The 21,810-nt window shown below is 51.7% G+C and overlaps 1 protein-coding gene across 3 annotated transcripts in view; it reads right to left on the bottom strand.

Moving 5' to 3' along the window:
• The window catches only part of PACSIN1 (protein kinase C and casein kinase substrate in neurons 1), a 65,062-nt gene that overhangs the window by 8,838 nt on the left and 34,414 nt on the right, over positions 1-21,810 (bottom strand). Inside the window, exon 1 of one of the 3 annotated variants that reach the window (XM_019986300.2) lies at positions 20,672-20,761. The exons of 1 other annotated variant lie outside the window; for it this stretch is intronic. The gene's annotated coding sequence lies outside the window, so the exon portion shown is untranslated. Of the gene's footprint in view, positions 1-20,379; positions 20,614-20,671; positions 20,762-21,810 lie in introns of those variants that run through there. One more of the 3 variants, XM_019986301.2, reaches the window with a different exon arrangement.

The following is a 21,810-nucleotide window of genomic DNA, read 5'->3' as shown; positions in this document are numbered from 1 at the left end:
CTTCTCCTTCTCCCCTTCCCCCAAGTCCGTCCTCCAGCTCCAGTGTGGGCACCTCCTCTCAGAAGACCACCTCCTCACCAGAACCATGCTGTCCCCAAGGGTTTTGTGCTCCTGGACTCTTACAGATAAAACCTCGGGCCACATAATTGCATATTTGCTTGACATAAATCTGCGGTTTGCTTCATAGACACACACAGCCCCTCAAAGCCAGAAACCACATCTATTTTTGTGCACGTCCTGCACCCCCTCCCCAGGACTGGACACCCTGTTAGGGCCCCCTGGGGCTCAAATGAACCCCAGAAGGCTTCTCAGTCTGTCCCCTTGGCATTGCCCACCTGGCACAGCTGAATCCTTGCACTGGGCTCAACAGACCCACCTCAGCTCCCCCTCCCCGCCCTGCCTCGCCATCCCCAATCAATGCAGAACCCCTGGTCTCAGCTCCTAGAATCTCTCTGAACCCCTACCCAGCACTTGGACCCAAGCCCATCACGAAGCCTGGTAGCAGGCCACCTCCCTCCTTGGGCCCAAGCTCAGCACCTCCTCAGTTCTCTGAGCTGCGGGGCTCTTGGAAATGCCCTTCTGGCTGCCCTGGTGCCCAGTCTCAAAGCCTCCATTAGCCACTTACATGTCTCCTAAGAGTCCTAGACATGTGGCTTTGGGCCCACAGGTCAGGCCACTGCAATCTGTGCAAACACTGGGGTGGCTCTGTGTGCCCTGGATCTGTCGGCAGGCATCACGGCTCTCCAATCTAGGCCGTGTATTGCCCCCGGGCCGGGCCAGGCGCTGCCCTACTCCCACCCCTACCCAGTCCATACTGCTACCTCTAACAAGCATGGCTCAGTAGTCAGGAGACAGGACACAGAGAGCCAGGGGCCTGGTCTTCAAAGGGGCAGTGAGTCCAGGATGGGCCTGACCCTGAAATGGAGCAGGACCCTCTGATCCTTGACCCCCATGTCCCCAGCCTGCCTTCTGTCTATGGAAAAACTTCAGTCAACAAATCAGTTTAATCAGAGAAACGAGAAAATGCAGAAACAAAACTAAAAGTCTACAAGACTAAACAAGTCCAACAAGACTAACTAATAATCATTTAGTCTTTAAGCAAAGTCAAAGTCATATAGCTCCTCCTCAAGGGCTATATATAACACTCTGAGCCATATCCTGTGAGCTGTCTTACAGACACTTACTGTAGCCATGACCTGCTGCTGCTGCTAAGTCGCTTCAATCGTGTCCAACTCTGTATGACTCCATAGACGGCAGCCCACCAAGCTCTTCTGTCCCTGGGATTCTCCAGGCAAGAATACTGGAGTGGGTTGCAATTTCTTTCTCCAATGCATGCATGCATGCTAAATTGCTTCAGTTGCGTCCGACTCTGTGTGACCCTATGGACGGCAGCCCACCAGGCTCCTCTGTCCACGGGATTCTCTAGTCAAGAATACTGGAGTGGGTCGCCATTTCCTTCTCTAAGCCACGACCTAAGCTGCGCAATTCCAAGAGTTGGACTCAAAGAAAAGGGAATAACCTGACCCTGGAACTGAAGATTACTGCTGCTGCTGCTAAGTCGCTTCAGTCGTATCCGACTCTGTGCGACCCCATAGATGGCAGCCCACCAGGGAACTGAAAATTAGCTGTACTTAAAACAATCAAGATGACACTGATCAGACCACCACATGACCAACTTCAAGATGACTGTCAGAGCTGACTGTGTTCTTTCTGCAAGTAGCCCCCTCCTTGCACCTATAAAAGCTCTTCCCCACTGATTGTCGGGGGTGAGGAGTCAGCCTTTGGATAGAAGTCTGCCCTCCCTGCCAGTTTGCCGGCTCAGAAATACAGAAAACTTTCCTTTCCACCAGCCTTGCCTCTTTACTGTCTTTAGAGCAGCAAGCAGCCAGACCCCTACATTTGATAACAGTTTTTGGCCCCCAACGTAGGGCCGCTGCACTCTCACAGTATCTAGCTCCCTGGGGTTCTCCCATGACCACACACTGGGGTGGCTGTGAGGAACCCGCTGCTTGTGGCCAGCTGGCCCCAGAAGGTGCGTCTGGAGGGACATTCCTAGCAGCTGCCGAAACCATGTGTTTCAGGGATCTGCCCTATTTCTCCCCTGCTCAGCGCTGGCTGCCAGTGTATGTTTCTCCTGGGTGGAACGGGCATCTAGACCCACTGACGGGCTCCAAGACTGAGAAGTCCACCAGTGTGCACCCAGGCAAACTTCTCTTTTCAGCTCCAACTGCTATTTGGACATTTTGCCAATTGGTTCTGACATGTGTCTGAGGCTGAGGACAATTTGTGCTGGCAAAGTATTTATTTGGGACTCCATGTCATCCTCTTGGAAGATTTGTGACAGTTCTGTCTTCTGGTGTGTGAGTGCATATTCCATGTGTGTGAACAGAAAAGTTTTAGCAATGAGGTTACTAAAAGAAAAATATAAAGTTTTTTTGTTCATTTTAATTTGTATTTTTAGGAAAAAGATAAATTTTTTGGCCACACCATGGCATATAGGATCCCAGTTCCCCAATGAGGAATCAAACCTGTGCCCCCTGGAGTGGAAGCACCGAGTCTCAACCACTGGACCACCAGTAAAGTCTCAGAATTGTTCAAGAAACAGGAATACCAGACCACCTTACCTGCCTCCTAGGAAACCTGTATGCAGGTCAAGAAGCAATAGTTAGAACCGGACATGGAACAACAGACTGGTTCCGATTTGGAAAAGGAGTATGTCAAGGCTATATATTGTCGCCCTGTTTATTTAATTTATATGCGGAGTACATCATGAGAAGTGCCAGGCTGCATGAAGCACAAGCTGGAATCAAGATTGCCGGGAGAAATATTAATAACCTCAGACACACAGATGACATCACCCTTATGGCAGAAAGTGAAGAACTAAAGAGCCTCTTGATGAAAGTGAAAGAGAATGAAAAAGTTGGCTTAAAACTCAACATTCAGAAAATTTTATGAAGATCATGGCATCTGGTCCCATCACTTCATGGCAAATAGATGGGGAAACAATGGAAACAGTGGCAGACTTTATTTTCTTGGGCTCCAAAATCACTGCAGATGGTGACTGCAGCCATGAAATTAAAAGATGCTTACTCCTTGGAAGGAAAGTTATGACCAACCTAGATAGCATATTGAAAAGCAGAGATATTACCTTGCCAACAAAGGTCCGTCTAGTCAAGGCTATGGTTTTTCCAGTGGTCATGTATGGATGTGAGAGTTGGACTATGAAGAAAGCTGAGTGCCGAAGAATTGATACTTTTGAACTGTGGTGTTGGAGAAGACTCTTGAGAGTCCCTTGGACTGCTACGAGATCAAACCCATCATCCTAAAGGAAATCAGTCCTGAATATTCATTGGAAGGACTGACACTGAAGCTGAAACTCCAATACTTTGGCCACCTGATGCGAAGAACTGACTCCTTGGAAAAGACCCTGATACTGGGAAAGACTGAAGGCTGGAGGAGAAGGGGACGACAGAGGATGAGATGGTTGGATGGCATCATCCACTCAATGGACATGAGTTTGAGCAAACTCTGGGAGTTGGTGATGGACAGGAAAGCCTGGAGTGCTGCAGTCCATGGGGTCGCAAAGAGTGAGACTGAGAGTCAGACAGAGAGACTGAACTGAACTGAGAGTCTCAAAGATAATTTTTTTAAACAACATACGACAATAGTATTCTTTAGCCTCTGGAGAAAATTGGTTGAGATGAAACTCTTTTGAAATTCCAAAAGAATTTTGAAATTATTCTTGTTCTTTTTGCATATGTAGAGTAAGCTAGCTTGATAAAATACTGTTTTCAGAATTCTGACAAAATTCTGAGAGAACAAAAATACTTCTGGGAGAAAACTTGAAGTTAACTCTCATCATGTCCTTGAAATACAAACAAAGCCCACTTTGCCTGAGACTTCAGCCTTGGGTTAATTAGCAGAACTTCAAAAGATGTTGGGTTTATTAAACATGCATCTTGTACCATATTAAAGAGAAATTAGGTTATGAGAAAAATGTAAGTTGTTAGAGGTTATGGAAAATGTTCTTAAGTTTGCCAATCAGTAAATGCTGGTGTAACAGTTCAATTACTTGTTTCTTGGCTTTGTTAAGGTTTTTATAGGTTAAAAACTGAAATATGTAATGAAAGCTACTAAAAATGAAGCATTTCAGTTTGTAAAGCAAGTAGGGTATCTGTTGTCAATGAGAAAAAGCATAAAGAATGCAGATATTTTTGTTAAAGAAAAAATTATAATAGCTTTGTCCTAGAGCTAGTTGTTTCCAGATGGAGGAAAAATAAGGGATGAATCATGGAAACAAAAAGTGATGAAAGATTTGCAGAAAAAAGTGGAGGGGGTACTTGGAGAAAAGACTTTTGTATGCTGTCAGGAGTGATTTAAGATTAGATTGGATTTAAATGAATCTTTGTTATTAATAGTAAGCTACTATAAGACTAGAATTTGGTTTTTGTTCTCCCCAAAATTTTCCTAGAATATCGAGTTCCTTTGAATAACAGACTTCAAGCTTCTTTCTCTAGCTAACTTTGAGTATTCTAAAAGTCTCCTAGACACTCAGAAGAAATAGTGAAGTAACTAGGATTTGTCATGCTTAGTTGCTCAGTCATGTTCAATTCTTTGCAACCCCATAGACTGTAGCCCACTAGGCTCCTCTGTCCATTGGATTTTTCAGACAAGAACCCAAGAATGTCCATGGGTCGCCATTTCCTCTTCCAGGGGATCTTCCTGACCCAGGGATAGAATCCACATCTCCTGCGTCTTTTGCACTGCATGAATATTCTTTACCCGCTGAGCTGTCAGGGAAGCTCTAACTAGGATTATTTGGTTAAGTTAAATAATATGGACAACATTTAATAACTTTCAGATCATATTGCTGAACTAGGTAAGAAATTTAAAGAATTCTAATGGAAAGCTGGGATTCCCGGATGGGTCAGTGGTAAAGAATCTGCCTGCCAGTGCAGGAGACACAGGTTCAATCCCTGGGTCGGGGAGATTCCCTGGAGTAGGAAATGGCAGATCACCCCAGTATTCTTGCTGGTACAGAGACAGAGGAGCCTGGCAGGCTACAGTCTGTGGGGTTGCAGAGAGTCGGACGCTACTGAGCACGCACAATGGAAAGTTACTGTTTTGTTTCAAACCATATTTTTGACCCCAATGTTCAGGATGGAAAAAATTGTCTACTGGAGTTATCATAGAGTACAATTATTTATGATGTGTATCACTGCTGGCTTTAAGTTCAAACTACCACACAATTGCACACATTTCACATGCTAGCAAAGTAATGCTCAAAATCTTTCAAGCTGGACTTCAACAGTATGTGAACCAAGAACTTCCATATGTTCAAGCTAGATTTAGAAAAGGCAGAAGAACCAGAAATCAAATTGCCAACATCCACTGTATAATAGGAAAAGCTAGAGAATTCCATAAAAACATCTACTTCTACTTCACTGACTATGCTAAAGCCTTTGACGGTGTAGAATCGCAACAAACTGTGGAAAATTCTTAGAGATGGGAATACCAGACCACCTTACCTGCTTCCTGTGAAACCTGTATGCAGGTCAAGAAGCAACAGTTAGAAATAGACATGGAACAATGGACTGGTTCAAAATTGGGAAAGGAGTACATCAGAGCTATATATCGTCACCCTGCTTATTTAACTTATATGCAGAGTACATGATGAGAAATGCCAGATTGGATGAAGCACAAGCTGGAATCAAGATTGCTGGGAGAAATATCAATAACCTCAGATATGTGGTTATCTGACATTACCCTTTATGGCAGAAAGTGAAGGAGAACTAAAGAGCCTCTTGACGAAAGTGAAAGAGGAGAGTGAAAAAGTTGACTTAAAATTCAACATTCAAAAAACGAAGATCATGGCTTTTGATCCCATCACTTCATGGCAAACAGATGGGGAAACAATGGAAACAGTGACAGTCTTTATTTTTGGGGGTTTTAAAATCACTGCAGATGGTGACTGCAGCCGTTAAATTAAAAGACACTTGTCCCTTGGAAGAAAAGCCATCACAAACCTAGACAGTGTATTAAAAAGCAGAGATATCACTTTGCCTACGAAGGTCCATCTAATCAAAGCTATGATTTCTTCCAGTAGTCATGTACAGATGTGAGAGTTGGACAATAAAAAAGACTGAGTGCCAAAGAATTGATGCCTTCAAACAGTGGTGCAGAAGACTCTTGAGAGTCCCTTGGACAGCAAGGAGATCAAACCAGTCAATCCTAAAAGATATCAATCCTGAATATCTACTGGAAGGGCTGATATTGAAGCTGAAGCTTTAGTACTTTGGCCACCTGATGTGAAGAGCCGACTCATTGGAAAAGACCCTGATGCTAGGAAAGATTGAAGGCAGGAGAAGGAGATGACAGAGGATGAGATGGTTGGGTGGCATTACCGACTCAATGGACATGAGTTTGAGCAAACTCCAGGAGATGGTGACTGACGGAGGCCTGGCATGTTGCAGTTCATGGGGTTGCAAAGAGTCAGAGATGACTGAGTGACTGAACAACAACAACAAAAAGCCTATGTTCAATGCTTGTGTTACAACTGAGTGTCAGTGCTAAAATGTATAGCCTATCAAATGTTTCCCCGTCAGCATGCCTCTGTTCTTGTTTGGTGGATCTGATTAGTTTTCCCCCATCATGGATAACTAGGCCAACATATAAACAAAAAGTAGGCCTAGCCCCGAGGGACCTGGAAGGACCCAGGGCAGGCAACTGAGCCACGTCTGGCAATGCTGGAAAAATGTATTGATTATCAATGCTTTCTATGGAAAGATTTGTAATTAAAGGGGGAAACATTCACTGTATATCTTGTAAACAAACACTGTATATATGTTTGATATACAAACAAACATTGTATATCTGCTTTAACCATTAAGGGGAGAACAACACATTCAGAGAATAATACAAAGATGCATTTTGATTATCATCCTCATTGTAATACGTCTACTGATTTTCAAACGTTTGTCCAGGTATTATGACAAAATAATCAAAGAGAGAGGTAATGTTTTCACAATACAAACTGTGGATGCTAAGTCTGGAAGTTGAGATTATTTTCAACTTTGTGTCCATTCCCAAAATTATGGAGGATGATGCCCCATTTTGGGCTTCCCTGGTGGCTCAGATGGTAAAGAATCTGCCTGCAATGCAGGAGACCCTGGGTCAAAAGATCGTCTGGAGAAGGAAATGGCTACCCACTCCAGTATTCTTGCCTGGAGAATCCCACAGACGGAGGAGCCTGGTGGCTACAGCCCATGGGATCGCAGAGCCGGACATGATGCAGCGACTAATACTTTCACTTTCACACCCGCCCCACTTCAGTAGAAAGTCTCCATAGCAGTTGTCAGCCCATTCCCTCAAAGCTCTGGGGAAACTGCAACAGAAATGGAGCTAAAACAGACTTCCTCTGCCAGAGCTGTGATTAACCTCTTTGTCCAAAAATTTATTCTCTTCCTTTTTCCGTACCTGTCCCTCCTCAAGACTGAGGAGTATCAAGGAGAAGGGGGTGCTTAAATGGAGCAGAACCCTATGGTCTTTGTCCCCCATGTCCTCAGCCTGCTTTTTGTCTTCGGAAAAACTTTAACCAATGAGTAAATTTAATCAGAGAAATGAGAAAATGCAGAAACAAAGGAAAACAGTCAACAAGTTCAATAAGACTAAATAATAATGGTCAAGTCATTAAACATAGTCAAGGACCATTAGTTCCTCCTCAAGGACTATAGATAATATTCTGAGCCATATCCTGTGAGCTGTCTTATAGACACTTAAAGATAAAGCCCCCACCAGGTGGAAGAAGTTAACTACATGATGACCGACTGTAGCCATGTTATAAGCTGCCAGTTTCAAGAGCTGGCCTCAACGAGAGGGGAGCAAACTGACCCTGAAGCTAAAGATGAACTGTACTTAAAACAATCAAGATGCTCTATGTCAAAAAACAAACAACCCAATTAAAATATGGGCAGAAGATTAAAACAGATATTTCTCCAAAGAAGACATACAGATGGCCAAAAAGAACACAAAAAGATGCTCTACATCACTAATTATCAGAAAAGCAAACCAAAACCACAATAAGGTATCATCTCACACTGGTCAGAATGGACATCATTAAAAAGTACAAACAATAAATGCTGGAGAGGGTGTGGATGGAGACAAGGGAACCCTCCTACACTGCTGGTGGGAATTGGTATAACCACTCTAGAGTATAGTATGGAGGGTCCTTAAAAAAGCTAAAAACAGAACTACCATATGGCCCAGCAATCCCACTCCTGGGCATATATCCAAAGAAGACCGTACTTCAAACACACCATGCACCCCAATGTTCATTGCAGCACTACCCACAATAGTCAGGACATGTGAGCAAACTAAAATGTCCATCAACAGGTGAGCAGATAAAGAAGGTGTGGTATACATATACAACGGAATACTACCCAGCCGTAAAAAGAACGAAATAATGCCATTTGCAGCCACATGGATGGACCCAGAGATTGTCTCGCTCTGTAAGTCAGAGAAAGAAAAATACGTAACTCATATGTGGGACCTAATTTTTAAAAAAATTACACAAATGAACTTATTTATAAAACAAAAGCATACTCACAGAGTTCTAAAATGAACTGAAGGTTACCGAAGGGGAAACATGAGAGGGAAGGATAAATTGGGAGCTTGCGGTTACCATACACACGCTACTATATATAAAATAGATAACCAGGTTCTGGCAGTCCAGTGCTTAAGAGCCCACTTGCCAATGCAGGGGACACGGACTGGAACCCTGGTCCGGGAAGACTCCACACGCCGTGTAGCAACTAAGTCTGTGCGCCATGGCTGTGGAGCCCGTGTGCCCTAGAGCCTGAACGCCGCCGGCAGAACAGTGCCCGCTTGCCACGGCTAGAGAAAAGCCTGCCTGCAGCAATGAAGACCCCGCACAGCCAACAAGTAAAACAGAATCAAATTTTAAAAAATAAAATAAAAATACATAGTTTGTTTTTAAAAAATAACAAGGACCTACCATAGAGCATAGGAAACTATACTCAATATTGTGTAATATGAGTGAAGAATCTGAAAAAGAATAAATATATGTACAACTGGATCACTGTGTTGCACACCTAAAACGCACAGCACAACAGTAAATCAATTGCACTCCAACAGAATATAAAAAAACAAGATGACGCTGATTAGACCACCAGTTTCAGGATGACTGTGAGAGCTGACCCCACTGCTTCTGCATGTAGTCCCTCCCTCCGTCTATAAAAGCTCTTGCCCCCTGATTGTCAGTGGCGGGGAGTTGGCCTATGGACAAGCGTCTGCCCTCCTACCGAGGTTGCCAGCCTCCAAAATAAAGCCAACTTTCCGCCAACCTTGCCTCTTTAGTGGCTTTAGAGTGGCAAGCAGCCGGACCCCCACTTTCAGTAACAACCCTATTAGCAGCTGTGAACCTCGAGCAGGGCACACCTCGGACACTCTGAGCCTTGGCCAGTGAGGACTGCGGGGGCAGGCTAGTCTCTACAGGCTTCAGCGCAGGGTGGCCCTCCCCTTCCGGGGCCTCAGCCTCCCCATATGTCCAGAGCCTGGTGCTCTTTTCCCAGTAACCACCCAGTATTGCCTCCCTACTCTTCACAGGCACTAAATATATCTTGTTCCTTTCACCTTGGCAAAGCCTCAGACACACTTTCCCACACTCATGCACAGCAGCGGTGGGTGGGCGGGAAGGCAGCTGAATTCATCAAGGGACAAAGAAATGAGTCTGAATTTTTTTCTTCTTAATTTGGCACTTTTCACTTAGAAAGCAGTACTCGCTTCATAAAGAACATTTTGAATTTAGGTTTGGAGCAGTAAAGGGCAGGCATGTTTAATGAAAGACCCTCAACCGGGGCAGGTAAATAAGTATCCTGAGGTCAGAGCCCACCTAGAACCCTTGGAGTCACTGAGCTCTGCTCTTTGGGATCCCAGCGCGTACAGCTGTCAGCAGCTGGAGGTGGGGGCAGGGACGGGGTCGGGGGTAGGGACATCCGTCCTAGGAGCGGTTGGACCCACCCCTGGTGGTGGGGAAGGGACTCAATACAACCTTGTTGGAGAGAAATGCACCCTAGGCATCTACTTTCCAGCTAGCTAGGTGAACTGAAGCCGCCCAATTTGTTTACTGCAGCGCTGCTTATAAGAACCGAAGGCTGGAAACAACCCAAATGCCTGGCCACAGGGGACCGGTTAAGTAAATTACAATGCAGGCCTGCGACGGAATGCTCTGGTCTTGAATGGAAAGAACCCTCCAAGCCATGTCACTAAAGCAAAACGAGCCAGGTTTGGCACTGTGTGCCTGGATGCTTCCATTTTTATGGGGGGAAATATAGGAGCAGAGCGTATTTTTGGAAAGCTGAGTAATGGTGGTTGCCTTCGGGGAACTGGGTGGCTGGGGGATGGGAGCAGGCATTTTCACCATGGGTCTTCTTGTGCCTTTTAGGTTTTGCCTTGCATAAACTGCATATTCTTTTTAAAAAGCCTCCAGCCTTGCAAGGGAGGTGCAGACATGGAGAAGAGACTTGTGGACACCGGAGGGGAAGGAGAAGGTAGCATGGAAACATATACACTACAAATGTGAAACAGATAGCCAGTGGGAATGTGCTGTATGACTCAGGGAGCTCTGTGACAACCTAGAGGGGCGGGATGGGGTGGGAGGGAGGTTCAGGAGGAAGGGGACATATATATACACCTATGACTAATTCATGTTGATGTATGGCAGAAACCAACACAATATTGTAAAGCAATTATCCTACAATTAAAAAAAAAAAAGCCTCCAGGATCCAGGTGTTAGAGGAGAGCTGAGTAAGCTGGGAGCCAGGACGATGGTGTCCTTGAAGCGTGGAGGGAGGGGACAGCAGTCAAGACTTGGCAAGTCAGGCTAGGAGGGAACGCATGAGAGCAGAGGCCACTCTCCCCCTGTCCAATCCAGGGCGGGTGGAGCTGGCTGTGGTCCCACCCTGGGTACAGGCAGGGTCTCCTGGCTCCTGGCTGATGTAGAATGTGCAGTGGAAATAGTTCTAGCCTTGGGGTCCCTGCTCTGCCACCAAGTTGCTGTGTGATGCCAGGCAATTCACATGGCCTTGCTGGGCCTTGCTGGCAAATGGGAACGATGCAACCAGACTCAAGGATTAGATGAGACAGAGGAGAGGGTCCAGCCCAGTCTAACCCCGGGGCGGACCCGCAGAGGCGGCCCAGGAGGCCAGGCAGGCAGCATCAGGACAGGGAAGTGGGAGGAGGCGTGGGAGCCCCCAGCACCGCGTGGCCAGACACACCACCCCAACTCACCCCTGCTTCCTCCAAATCGGCCTCACACCCTCACCCAGGGTGCAGGCGGGCGGCCTCACTCTGGCAAACGCCGGGGCCTCCCTGAACGGTGGTCAGGGGCTGCCGCCATGGAGCGCGGCATCTCTCAGGTCAAGAAGCCCTTGTGGCCAGAATCCGCTGCTCCCGGTGGGTGAGCCCCATCCGCGCTCAGGGCTCCTCAGCCCATCATACGGGCACAGCGCCCATCTGACCTTTCTCACTGTGGCTGTAAAGCTGTGAGGCCCAGAAAGCCCTTTATCCCTAATGACAACAGTTGGCATTTGTGGAGCAGACTTGGGGCCAAGGCCTGTTTGCACGTCTGGACGGCTCTAACCCCCACCGCAGTCCTGGAAGGCGGGGGTTGTCGTCACCCCCATGGTGCAGACGAGCGCCCAGGGGCTGAGATCTGACTCCAGGAGCCTGCCAGCTCTCACTACTGACTTGTCACCTCTGTTGCTAGAATGGGAGTGGGGGTCCCTTTTCAGGGTGGGCCCTCTCTGTCTGCAATGCAGGAGACCCAGGTTTGATCCCTGGGTCGAGAAGATCCCCTGGAGAAGGGAATGACAAACCACTCCAGGATTCTTGCCTGGAGAATCCCACGGACAGAGGAACCTGGCAGGCCGTGATCCATGGGGTCACAAAGAGTCGGACGCGACTGAGCGGCGTGTCTAACACCAACACTAACCTCTCTGTGGAGCCAGGGAAGGTGCCAGGCCTTTTCCGCCCACAAGGACGGTGCGGCCCTTGGCACAGGTGCGGCATCAGGCTGAGGGGCTCTGGCCCCAGCTTGACTGCTGACCAGTGAGGTCTCAGCCAGGTTGCGCCACGGGGATCCCAGTTTTCGAACTCATATGATGAGAAAACAATACTTGAGCCTTCAAAGATCAAATGATAAAAGGGCAGTAAGCTTTTTGAAAACCACAGACCCCTGTGAAAATCTGAACTTTCAATGCTGCCCTTGACCTCACCTTTAGAGAGAAAGGAGCCCCAGGGCAAAAGGTGTCCCCCCTCAGGCCCCAAGCCCACCGCTAGCTGCCTTTAAAAGACCTTGAGGGCAGAGGCTGTGGTCATGTTCCCTGAACCCCTGACTTGGAGAAGGGATAGAAGAGTTAGACATGAGCCTCGGGGGTGGAGTGGGGAGGGCAGGCCTGGTGTGGACGGCTCGGTGTGGACTTGAACGGGTTTAGCCACTAATAACCACAGCCCTCGGAGTCATCCAGCTCCGCTTTCTCCTCCCACCCTCTACCCGGCCCAGCAGCAGGTCCTGAGCTTTACTCTCAATCACCCTGGTCCCAGCGCGTCCACCTGCCTACAGTAGCCTCTTCACTGGTCCTCCTGCCTCTGACCCTGCTTGTCTCTCCCCAACCCTGGTCTGTTCCCCAGGCATCAGACAGAAGGAAACTGGTAAAAGCTAAATCTGATTCTTCCAGTGCACTACTCATGTTCCTCCCAGGGCTCCCCATTTCCGCTGAGGAGTCTAGTTCCTTGCCAGGAGGCCCTGCGTGACCTGCTGGCCCTCCCCTCGCCCCTCTGGCCTCACCTCCTACCATTCTTTATCTCCTCCAGCTCTACTGACTTCCTTGCTGTTCTAACCCCAGGGCCTTTGCACCTGCTAGGAACGGTTCCCCACCCCCACCCCCAGATTTCCAGTTCTGCTCGAATGTCCTGACCTCCCCCCATTTCAACTCTAAACTCTTTTTCCACCCCAGCTCTCCTCTTTGTTCCCTTTCCTCCTCACTTTTGCAGTCTGCATAACACTTGTTACCATGCGACAGCCTCTCATCACAGTAGTCATCGTGCTTACTGTCTTCCTCTCCCACTTAGAACATTAACTCTGTAAGCCTAGCGATTTTGTCTGACTCTCTGCTATATTTTATCAACATCCAGGGCAGTGCCTGGCACACAGTAAGTGCACAATACTTATTTACTGAATGAATGAAAAAAATGTCACCCTTTTGCAACATTTGTTCAGTAAATAGCAGAAACACTGAATTCTGTACTCAAGCATCAAACAGTCACCTGCACACAGCCGATGTCCAATAAATGATGAAGACGCAACCAGGAGCCGGCATCCTCCCACAAGAGCGGAGGTCCCAGATCCCTCCCGTCCTCTGTCTCTGGCCCCCTTCCTCTCCTTCTGGTCAACCCTCCGGGTCCAGTTCCACGGTCTCTCCCTCCTTGATTCCCCGTGATGATTCTTCCCTTTGGGTGGTGCCCTCCCTCCTTAGGGGTCCGAAGTACAGTCAGAATAGGTGTCAATATTCTCAGCCGGTCACCCCCCGCTTCACTCTTCCTTCATATCAACCACAACCATTTTTGAGTGCCTACTGTGTGCCAATCTCTTCATACACTCTATTTCTAATCCTCGTAACAACCCATTAAATATATAAATGAATCATAACAACCCCAAAATGTATACAATAGAATATTACTCAGCTATAGAAAAGGATGCATTTGAGTCAGTTCTAATGAGGCAGACGAAACTGGAGCCTATTATACAAAGTGAAGTTAAGTCAGAAAGAGAAACACCAATACAGTATATTAACACACATATATGGAATTTAGAAAGATGGTAACGACGACCCCATATGCAAGACAGCAAGAGAGACACCGTTTTAAAGAACAGACTTTTAGAGGATGTGGGAGAAGGCAAAGGTGGGACGATATGAGAGAACAGCACCGAAACATGTCTATTACCATATGTAAAGCAGATGATCAGTGCAAGTTCCATGCACGAAGCAGGGCACTCAAAGCTGGTGCTCTGGGACAACCCAGAGGGATGGGGTGGAGAGGGAGGCGGGAGGGGGTTCAGGATGGGGAACACCTGTACACCTGTGGCTGATTCATGTCGATGGATGGCAAAACCACCTCAATACTGTAAAGTAATTAGCCTCCAATTAAAATAAATAAATTTTCTTAATTAAAAAAACACATTGAAATAGGTGGTGACTTCTCTGCCTTCTCTGAGACATGGGTAATAATTTTAATACGGGAGTGGGTAGCCTTTCCCTTCTCCAGGGGATCTTCGCCACCCAGGGACAAAACCCAAGTCTCCCACATCGCAGGCGGATTCTTTACCCTCTGAGCCACAGGGAAGCATCTCCCCGGATGCCTTCTCCTCTCCGTCTCACCTCTATGGACTAATAATAATCCACACATGTCCAAGGTCACACAGCAGGGAGAAGGCAGGGTCAGACGCAGGCCCAGGGGTGAGTCCCTCCCCTGCCCCTCCCTGCCCCGGTGCCCGGTCCAGAGTCATTCCACGGGTGTCACCCCAGCACTCCTGGCCTAAGGGACCAGCTCAGCTCAAACCTGAGCGGGGCCCCGCGAAGCCAGAGCTACATGCCCTCACCCAGGGTGGGCCTCAGCTTCCACAAACGTTCCCACAGTTCCCCAACCCTCAGCTCACCCAGACATGGACGAGTTCACTGTGCCTGGCCTGGAGCCACACAAGGACCCTCACCAGGCCCTGCTGGGGCTTCCGAGGCAGCAGGAAGGGTCCAGGTCAGCTGGAACATGCTCCCCTTCCGGCCCTCCCTGTGACACCACCCCCAAGCTGACTCCGGGTTCTGTTCGCACCTTCCCTGCTGCCTGGGGTGCACGCCGTCCTCCTTCCCACAATCGTCTCTCCCCAAAACTGTCCGGCTTGCCTTGAGGCCCACCTCATCCCACACCCTGGTGCGGCTCCTCGGCAATGCCAGCCATCAACCATGCCTCGCTGTCTCAGGAGGCAGCTTGCTCTCCCCCAGGTCAGCACCAAGAGCAGGTTGGTTACAGGCCCTGCCTCGGGGCCGGACAGGGCGAGCGGGTTCAAATCCCAGCTTTGCCACTTTACGGATGGTGTGACTTTGGCAAACGGCTTAAACGCTTTGTGCCTCAGTTTCCTCATCTGCAAAATGGAGGTGATGCTACCCCCAACCCCATGGAGTTGGTGTGAGCTCAGCGTTATTATTACTCTGGGTATTATTACCCATACTTCCCAGAGCGTCAGAGCTTTTAAAACAGGAGGCCGTCTGGGTAATCTCCCTGGTGTTAGTCCCTCAGTCGTGTCTGAGTCTTTGCGACCCCATGGACTGTAGCCTGCCAGGCTCCTCTGTCCGTGGGGATTTTCCAGGCCAGAATACAGGAGTGGGTAGCCTTTCCCTTCTCCAGGGGATCTTCGCCACCCAGGGACAAAACCCAAGTCTCCCACATCGCAGGCGGATTCTTTACCCTCTGAGCCACAGGGAAGCATCTCCCCGGATGCCTTCTCCTCTCCGTCTCACCTCTATGGACTAACATCCCCGTAGACTTCTGCTAGGGACTGAACTGTGTCCGCCTCAAAATTTATACGGTGATGCTCTGTCCCCACGAAGTGACTGCATCTGGAGACAGGCTTTCAGGAGGTGATTCAAGTTAAATGAGTTCACGGGGGTGAGGTCCTAATCCAACAGGATCGGAGTCCAAGCTAAGAGGAGGAAGGGAGGGCCGCGCCCTCTCCCCGGGCTCCAGCAGAGCACGGGGCTGGGTGAGGACACAGCGGGAAGGCCACCATCGACAAGCCTGGAAGACAGGTCTCACCAGGGCCCCGACATCGATATCGGCCTTCCAGCCTCCAGACTGTGAGAAATCGGGGTCTGCTGTTTAAATCACCCAGTCTGTGGTGGTCTGTTACAGCAGCCCAGCTAAGATTGCTTTCCAGGAGACGACTGGGCTTCATCTAGAACCCCAGGTCTCCAGGTGGGGAAGAGAAGGTCCCAGACCTGGCTTTGTCTGGCCTTCTTTTCTTTGGATCTAAAATCCAGACTACCCAACCTCCATCTCCTATGAGGTGGGTGCCCCAGACAGTCCCCAGAGGGCCTGCCTACAGAAACTATAAACCCCAAGGTGGGGAGGCAGGAAAGGGGTGGAAGCAAATGGGGAGACTGAGGAAGGCAGACCCCCGAGAGACATGGAGCTGAAGGAAATGGGTGGGCTCACCCCAGGGGAAGGGTGGAAGGGACCCACCCCAGCTGCCCGTGCCTGGCCTCCCCTCCCTGCCGCTCCTCAGACCCCAGACTTCAGCACCTCACCCTCCCCAGCCTTTCCCCTCTTCCTCCAGCCCCACCAGGCCCCAGGCCCTCCCTTCTGCTCCGAGTGCCCAGCTCCCAGGCCAAGCGGGTGGGGCGACATCTCATTAGGCCTGCCCATCTCTAGGGAGCCTGGAAGCCCATTGTGGGTGCTGCAGGCTCGGCAGGGAAGGAGACCAGGCTTCCCACACAGGGCCTACACTGCAGCGCAGGCAGGAGACCAAGCAGTGGATAAATATCGCTCATCAGATGATTAAGGATAACAACAGTTAAAGAAAAGCAAGTAGGAAAGAGGGAAGTTGGGGCAGCCTCAGGTAACGACCAGCTGACCTGGTAGACACACACCCCGGCTCCCTGCCTTCCTGGGGGCTCGTCTGGGGCGCGTCCTACACTGCTTCTCTGAGGGGCCCGCTGGATGGAGCTGCCGCTGCCCACAGTGGGAACCTGCTTAATCAAGAACGATTCCTGCCTCACCTCCACACACTCAGTGTTTCCAGGGACCACCTCCCAGTGACCCACTATAATCACAGCCCTGACTCAGGTTCCACAGACGAGGTGGGAGCTGGTGGGAAGACAGGGCCCCATCCTCTCTGCTGTGGGTGCCTCTCCTTGACACCACTTTTCCCACGGGCAGACGCTCTGTCCTGACAAGGTGTGTCCTGTCCCAAGCCCTCCGCATCTCCAGCCTGGAGGGGCAGGAACCAGGTCTGCCCCCTCTGGGAGTGATACTCCTGGGGCATGCACCGCAGGTTTTCCCGAAGGCACGGAACTCTGACCAGGAAGGAGGGGCCCTCCACCCTGAGCAGCACCAGGGGTGGAGGGCACACAGCTCGCTCTCTGCCCCTTCCTGGCTGAGGAGAGCTCTCCCGGCCACGGCTGGGCCAGAGAAAGGTAAGAAGCACACTCAGTCCTTGAAGGACATCTTGTCCCACTCGATGCCCTGGGGCAACTGCCCAGTCCCCGGGGGGCGGGGTGGGCAGTGGGCATTGCATCCCTTCCCTTGTGAGGCTGAAACCCACCTCCTCGTTACCCTGCAGAGGCAAGGGGGCCAGCCACTGAACCAAAGACTCATGGCTTTAATTGCAGCCCTGATCCTTTCTGTGCAGCTCTGGTGGCTCAGATGGCAAAGCGTCTGCCTACAATGCGGGAAACCTGGGTTCGAAACCTGGGTCGGGAAGGTTCCCCTGGAGAAGGAAATGGCAACCCACTTCAGTACTATTGCCTGGAAAATCCCATGGACAGAGGAGCCTGGTAGGCTATAGTCCATGGGGTCGCAAAGAATCGGACACGACTGAGCAACTTCACTTACTCACTTCCGTGCTACAGTGTGAGCAAGCTGGAAACCCCTGTGCCTCAAAGAGCTGACACTCTAAAGGGCTGGCAAGACCAGAAACTGGACGAAAAAGTAAATGATCAAGTGTGTTAGAAGGTGACCAAAGCTCTGGGGAAGAACAGGGGACAGGGAGGGATGGTGGGGGCTAAGGAGTGGTTCTGTTTTACACAGGCTGGTCAGAGAAGGCCGTTCTTAGAAGGCGGCATTTGAGCAGAGTCCTGAAGGAGGTAATGGAGGGCGCCACGCAGATATCTGGAGGAAGAGTGTTCAGGCCACGGGAACAGCCGGTGCAAAGGCCCTGGGGCGAAGCACAGCTGCCAGGGTTGAGGAACAAGGGGGCCACGTGGCTGGAGCAGAGCGAGTGAGGGGGAAGGCTGAAGTCAGGGAGGCTGACTGGGAGGTGATGCAGACACGTGGCAGCTTGTAGGTCAGAGGGGGGCCTGTGACTTCCCCCCATCGAGTGAGACAGGAACCACTGCAGGGTGTGAGAAGAGGTGAGGTGTGACCTGACTTGGGTTTCAAAAGATCCCTGGCTGCTGGGGGAGGCGAGGGGGAGCGTGTACTACAGGGGGCACCTGCTGGCAGGCAGCTGCAGCCCCCCACCACCCCAGTGATGGAAGATAGGGACTCAGAGCAAGGCAGTAATGTCGGAAGCTGTCGAGAAGTCCTTGGAATTGGGAGATACTGACTTTGGGGCCAAGAGGATTTGCTGATGGTTTGGATGTGAAAGTGAGGGGTCAAGGTGGTGCTGGGGTTTGGGCCTGAGCGCCTGGCGGGGGCAGGGCGTGCTGCTTCTTGAGATGGGGAGCACAGCGGGAGGACCAATTTAAAGAAGCCTGGAGCTCAGCTTTGGAGCCCTGAGAGCCAAGTGGAGATTCGGCTTCCTCTCCCCAGACCTCCTACACCGGGGGCACGAGGGGAGGGCCAGCCCGGGCCAAACTGTTCCAGTCCCGGGGCCTCTGATGCTCCTGCAGCCACGCTTCAGCTGCTTCCGCTGCAGGGAAGGCTGCAGGGGGGTGGGGCCCGGGGGCCCTGGGCTGTGAGCCCACTAGGTGTGATGGGATGGGGCTTCCATTCCTGTGCGATGACTGCCCCAGAGTCTGGGGGCAACAGTGTAGGAGAGACAGAGCGAGCAAACACAGAGCCCAGGACGCGTGGGACAGAGAAAATGGTGAAGGGGATTGTGGCCTAGAGAAGGCCAAACAGGAGTGGGAGTTCGGGGGAAGGGTCGGCTCTTTCCAACTTCTGCCAAAAGAGTCTGCCCACCAGGCCTCACTGGCTCCTGTCCTGATGGGGATGGGATGGAGGCTGGTCGGAAGGAGAGTGCCAGGGCTCGGAGACAAGGGGGTGCACACGAGTTACTGGGTTGCTGGCTTCTGAGCAAATCTGCACCTCCCCACCCAGTTCCTGCCACCCCCAGGCCCACCCTCTCACCTGGGCCTTTAACTCCAAAGTAGGAGACCTCTGTACCTATATTCAGCAAGTGCAACTGTGGTTTGCAGAAATGAATGAATGGAGCTTCTCAGCACGCTTCCCCTGACCCCATCACCTAGGCCCTGTCCCAGGTCCTCTCACCCCCGAGTGCCCATGGAAGGGGGAGCTCCAGTGCGGTGCCGAGACCCAGCCAAGGAGCCAGCCCAGCTCTCAGGGGCTGCTGGGGACGGAGGGCAGGCGGGAGAACAGGGCAGACCCTTCAGGTCCTAAGCCCCAGGGCAGGCTGGAGGTTGACACGCCACCCCCTGCCCACCTTGGGCTGGGATCTCCCCCCATGCTGGTCGAGGCCCTTCAGCTGTGGCCCAGGGCTCCCCCCCCCCACCCCAAGGCCGGTGCTCTGCGCCCACTGCTCTGCCGCAGGCCCTCCTGCCTGCTCTGTGCCCACAGCCCGGCAGTGCCACCCAGCTCCTCCCCAGGCCCAGCCCCACCCCCTCCCAGGCAGCAGCAGAGGCTCCTCTGCAGTGCCCCAGCTCCCCCAGCAGCGTCTGAGTCCATCCCGGGAGCCACGCTGCAGAGGGACAGAGAGGGGAAGGGAGGGCCTTGGGCACCCCACCCCATCGAGGCCGGCCCCTACCCAGCATGGAGACCCTGGGCCTGCTAATGGGGCAGGTGGGACAGGGCCCTTGGGGAGATCTGGGGGAACTGGGTCTACAGGGAGAGAAAGGAGGGGAAGGGCCTGAGCCTGGGGGAAAAGACAGGTCTCCTCCCTGACCCGGGGTCTAACCCAGGCCCCACGGGGCCAGCAGGGAGGCTGCTGGTGTGGGGGTAGGAGGTGGGCCTGCTGGTTCCCTATGGCCAGGGCCTAGGACTGCCCTGAGCTGGGGTGGGGGACATCCACACCCACACCCCCACCCCGACCTCCAAGCCTCAGCCTGGGAAGCAGCAGCACCACGGGCTCCTGGAAGCTCTGGCGCCCTGGGCCCACTCTGCGAGGGAAGGGGCACTTCTCTGGTAAGGACCTGTGGCAGGACAGAAGCGCAGAGTGGGCAGTAACAGGGACAGTCCTCCTGATGGGGAGGACCCAGCTTCTGCAAAGGGCCTCTGGGGACGCGGGCTGCGCCCCTCCAGGTCCACTGGCCCCAGGGCTTGCCGCCCGGTCCTGCCGGTGGGAAGGCAGGAGCGGACGCCGGCCCCAGTCTCCGGACAGCCTCTTCCGGCTGTCCCCACCGAGATGCCTACCTGGGCCCGTCTGGGCACCAAGCCCGGAGCACGGAGGCGCGCGCGGCCCCCGCTGGGCCAGGCCGGGGCCGGAGGGGCCGGCTGCCCTCCTCCTGCTCCGTGGCGGCGGGCGGGGAGAGGGCCTGACGCCTGGGCCGGGGGCTCTGTCCTCCTGGGTTCCCTCCACCACTCGCTCGCGAACGCGGCGGCTCCAGGGCTGCAGACACCGGCTCCCCGCCACCCGCCGCCTGCCGCCCGCCGCCGCCTCCTCCCCGTCCCTCCTCCCGACCCGCCTCCTTCTCCTGCCGCCCACCTCCGTCTGCTCGTTTCCATGGCAACTGGGCAATGCCGGCTCAGACAGCCTCCCTCCCGCGGACACCAGGGGACGCCCGCCTCCTGCGCTGCGCCCGCACCCCAGGGCGGGCACGCGCATGCTTCATCTTCCCGGGCTCCGGCAGCCACGCCCCGCGCCGGGGCAGGGCGAGGGGACGGGGTCCCCAAGACCCTGCCTCCCAACTTCAAGACTCTGGAAGTTGCGTCCTTTCCACATGCTCCCCTCAGGTCCTGAAAATGCTACCACGTGTCGCTCTGCAGAACATTTCTATTTGCTTAATCATTTATTCTCATTCAATCACTTCTCAATTTCAAACTTTTGAGATTTTTCTGGGTCAGGCCAAGTGTTCTTACATTCCAAGAGATTCCATGCCCATTTTACAGATTGGAAACTGAGGCCCATAGTAGTAAAACCACCCGTCTGGGCATCCAAGGCTCCCAGGCTCCTTACTGGCAGCCAGGCCTTGTGATTCTAATTCTGGCGCTGCTCCCACAGGCCAGCACTGTCCCACATGCCCCACAGCAAACATGTACTGCACATGTATGACCCATCCACACCAATACTTGTCCATGCACATGTGCATGCCAATGACACACTTACATATACAAACACTCATTATGTGTATTTGCACATGTGCATTTCCACACGTCTGTGTACTTACCTATACGTGTACAGATAACACACACACACATATACTGTAACACTACTATCAGTGTACACATATCTTTGACATGTGTACACACATCTACATGAATCCAGAACATACAATGCATAAACTCTTCCCCTACAAAATTGCAGCTGTACACACAAGCCCCCAACGCTGGCCTCATGGGAGGGGATTGGTGACACAAGTGAGTGTCCCAGCCAGGGGACTGAACAACGAGCCCCTTTCTAGGAGAGGATCTGTCTGCTCCTCTGGACACTAATCTGCCTTCGGTCTCTCGGTCTGCTGTGGGGGGCCTGGAGGGGACTGTGGGAGGGTGGGGAGACGGGTCCACCTCCCCAACTCCCTCTCTCTCATTCTGAAAAGTCCTCTGCCTGGTCCAGACTAGATCCCACCTACAGCCCCTCAGCCTAGACAGCTCACAGATTTCCCTCCATCCCCCTAGTTGTTGTCC

The sequence above is a fragment of the Bos indicus genome, chromosome 23, assembly GCF_029378745.1.
Source record: "Bos indicus isolate NIAB-ARS_2022 breed Sahiwal x Tharparkar chromosome 23, NIAB-ARS_B.indTharparkar_mat_pri_1.0, whole genome shotgun sequence".
NCBI lineage: Eukaryota > Metazoa > Chordata > Mammalia > Artiodactyla > Bovidae > Bos > Bos indicus.
The sequence above is the reverse complement of the archived record's forward strand: the minus strand, read 5'-3'. Positions and strand labels throughout refer to the sequence as shown.